A 4,390-nucleotide genomic window follows, 5' to 3' on the forward strand; every position below is an offset into this window, starting at 1 on the left:
AATCTCTCGCCATGAGTCCGATGTCTCACGAACTGCTTCCGGCACCTGCGTGTACAAAACGTCTGCGTACCGAATTTTTCAACCCTTCCAGACGAGCAATTTGAGCGACAAGCGATTGTCGAACTCCGATCGCTAATCGTGGGCGTTTGATTCGGCTTTGTTCTTCCAATGATTCGATGTATGTATCACATTGCTGCTCCCACGCAATGAATTCTTCCACCGAATTCACCCTTGCTGATTGCTCCACTAAACTTGCTTCCATTTTTCAAGATGCTCTTGCTGAACCTCTGACATAGATACTGACGTAGTATACCTCTTTACCATGATTTTTATTTGATCGTAGAGATCATTGGCACTCGTGTATGATGCACTTTGCGATTTTGTCACGTGCAACTCTGATGCATCGGCGCTTGAAATTGATACACTTTTACATCTTGATGATAATATTTCATCTCAAGATGATAGCAGCCGTACATCGAAAATTGGGGATTTTGTCACGTACAAATGATTTCATAGCAGCCGCGCATGGGCACTTGAAATTTTGGATATGTTGCATTTTACATCTAATATTTCATTGAGGATGATGTCATAGCAGCCGTACATTGGCGCTCGTGATACATATTGCAAATCGGATAATTGTGATTTTGTCACGTACGGATGATGTCATAGCAGCCGTGTATCGGCGCTTGAAATTTTGGATATGTTGCATTATTTTATATCTAATATTTCATCTGAGGATGATGTCATAGCAGCCATACATTGGCGCTTGAAATTTTGGATATGTTGCATTATTTTACATCTAATTTTTCGTTGAGGATGATGTCATCGCGGCCGTGCAGCGGCGCTTTGATGATTGGTTAAAAATAATATTGCGTCAACAATAATCCCCACCCCATTGCATTGTATCACTAAAAACTTGTAATACTGATTTATTATTGTATCAATCACTTATGTGAAAGGTTCTTTTAAAAATGTACTCCGCCGGAAGTAGCATGAATTATTACGTTCCAATACAAGAAATTCCTAAGAATACAAGTGACAAGTAAGTTTCGATACCTTTTTTTGTCAAATAATGATTTTTAAATAATGATTTTTATAGTGCTCATCGTGCGGTCCGTATACTCGGAAAAAGGTACGCCTTGACCTCAACATCATACAAATATTTAGAAATTGGAATTTGTGTTGGAGTCATATCTTATGTGGAATTGGTTATTGGCGATAATCGAGGCAATCAAATAATATTACCTATTGAAACATGGAAATCGCTAATGCAGAAACAAGTGGATATTGAGCGACTTATTGAAACTCTGCTATGGATTTGTGATCTGATACTTGAAGTGGTTAACATATCTACTTCAAAAATTATAAAAATTACATTATCTTCTAATACTTTGTATATGAAGCCATCAACGTTACAATATTTATTCAATTTCGAAAAATGTATAGATCATATGTATTTCTGGCTGTGTGAAAATACGCATAGTGTTACTGAAAAATTTAATCAATTTGTAAATATTTTACAACGTGATAATATCCGTGATGCGAGCAATGCTGCAAAGGCGATACGTGAAAGTCCTATGTTTGACAACGAATCACTTATTGATTGTGAATTATTAACTTGTGCTGTAAATGATATTCTTCACGATGCTTGTAACAAATAAAGTATTTTTTATTGTTAATCTATGTTTAATTATTTCTTTCCCAATAAGATATAGCTGACAAAACTGTTTCTTCGTTCTCTGGAGATTTAAAAAGTGATGAGCTAGCCGAGACATGATACTCCAGTTACAACAAGAGAGATGTATTAATAATCAAGAGGGGAGCAACATTATAATATGTGTCCCGTCATAAAGTTTCAGACTGTTTAAAAATGGATAGAGAAATTGTGATGGATAAAGAAGATGTGGTGGATGATGTGATGAATGATGAAGTGATGGAAGTGGATGAGGTGGTTGAGGACGGATCGGACATTGAAGTGGGCTCGGATGTGGAAATTGAGCCCAATAACGATTCGGGGTGTGATAGTGAGTGCGACGGCGTTACTCGCGATACAAGAGTGCACAACTTATGCACAGCGGACATCATCTCCATGGATGATAGTACGAGAATGCGTACGTTACACATATATTATCGTCCATGGGGTGGTGTCAAGCTGTGTGCGAGGTGCTTCTATCGATCGCAAGATCTCTACGCAGAGGTTGACGTCGTGCGCACTCACAAAACGGCGCGATTCGACCAACTGCTGGGACAGTGGTGCAGCGGGTGCTAGGCTCCGCTAGACCACTTATACACACGGAATATGTATCCAGTGTGCAATACTTGTAAGTATTTTTTTTCAATTATAAATTATTAAAATAATAAAATGATTAATAAAATAAATAATAATATATTTAATAAAAATTTCTGTCATGTAGGAGTCCCACCCGGCTGCCACCGCCACCCACCACTGCCTCGCAGCCGCCGTCACACCTCTGCTTGTCGCAGACATATTATATATTTTATATTATATTCATATTTTTATATTCATATTATATTATTTTTATATTTTATATCATATTATTAGTAATCATATATTTTTTATTATATATATTTTAAATTTAAATTTTTAATTTTAATAACACACACAATTATCAATATTACACATACTCATTTTAAGAATAAAAATTATTTTAAATATTCAAAAAATATATAGTTTATTTTAGAATAATTCCTCTTTCCATCTATATTAAGAATATTATTATAAAAGAATTATTATATATTAATATTAATATTATTATTATTATAAAAGGGATATTCTTCCGAATGGGACACTTCGAATTCGGAACAGTCCTTTAGTGTATTGAAAGTAGATACCAAAACAACATAATATATAAAATTTTAGCCACGGCAAATCATTTTTTCAACAGTTTTTACCTAAAAGTAAAACCTCAATTAAACTCAATAACAGTATTAATACTTTATAATTAACAGTTTGTGTTTTTGGTTAAAGCAGAGAATACTTTGTAATTATCAGTTTGTGTTTTTGGATAAAGTCTGGTTAACCTTAGTTAAAGTTTGGAAAAAAAAAGAATTAAAAATTAATTAAAAATAAATGAAACTTGCAAAGTACATGCGTGGATGCAGTGAGTTTCGCCCCCCCCCCTTCGGGGGGCTCCACGCCATTGGACAGATCCACACATATCAGAAACGTATGTACACACACACACACACTCCCACACACACACGGGGGGGGGTGCAAGGGGGGCCTTCAGCCCCCCTCCCGCACCCTCCACGCCGGTAGGCAGCGCGTGGATCTTCGCACATGCGGTGTCCAATTTTTTTAAAGAAAATTTTTAAAGAAAACTTTTAAATAAAAACATTTGAAAAAATAATTTTCCGCGACTGAAATTTTATATAATACGTTATTTTGGTATCTACTTTCAGTACGCAAAAGGGCTGCCCTCAACTCGAAGTGTCCCATTCTGAAGAACAGCCAAATATACATCAAATATACACACATGATTGCTGTTTATCGTATGAAACATTGGAATGTATTCACTGCCGCCGCCACTACCGCGTTACCGCGCATGCGCGGGAAGAAATCCCGCCAATTTCACTGGTTGTGTGTTGTGTTATGTTAGTGCGTGCTGGCCCGGACACTGATTGTGTAAATTTAATTTAATAATATTTAATAATTATATAATAGTTGTGCGTTTTATATATGTATAAAGATAACAATAAATTATAGATTTACAGAGTGTGCAAATATATTTAGAATAGGTAAGTAAAGTTATTCATCTTTTTAGCCAAAGACGATTATTATACTTTGAGGTTTTCTAATTTTCTAATTTTTACTTTTTTTGTAATTAATAATTTTATTGTAATTTTTTTCAGATAAAAATACTTTATTATTATACGAACGCATTAAAGAAGGAAGTGATATCTGCTCTGTGATATGCATATAAATCTCTCTGTAATATGGGTGCGCATCAGTGATAAAAAAGGATAAAGTGATAATTATCTTGTGTAAATATAGAATAGTAAGTAAAATAATTCTTTTTAACCAATTTATTTAGTCTATTTTATTACTTTGAAGTTTATATTGATATATCTCTAACAGCATATTCGAAAGATGTTTGAAAGACATTCAGAGAACACCCTGCTGGAACATTTTTATATGTGTGCTGTTAGAGATTCTAATTTCTATACTTTCTCCTTTTTGTAATTAATAATTTTTATTGTAACTTTCTCTTGTTAAAAATATAACAAAGATATCAGAAAAGATATATATTGCGTGATATACATTGGCTGTGCAGTAATATATATGAAAATTATCTTGCGCAAATATATAGACTAGTAAGTAAAATGATTCTTTTTAGCCAAGATCAATTATTATACTTTGAAATAATCT

The sequence above is a fragment of the Prenolepis imparis genome, unplaced genomic scaffold (assembly GCF_030444845.1).
Source record: "Prenolepis imparis isolate NDT839.2.m4 unplaced genomic scaffold, iyPreImpa1.0 SCAF_125, whole genome shotgun sequence".
Lineage (NCBI taxonomy): Eukaryota > Metazoa > Arthropoda > Insecta > Hymenoptera > Formicidae > Prenolepis > Prenolepis imparis.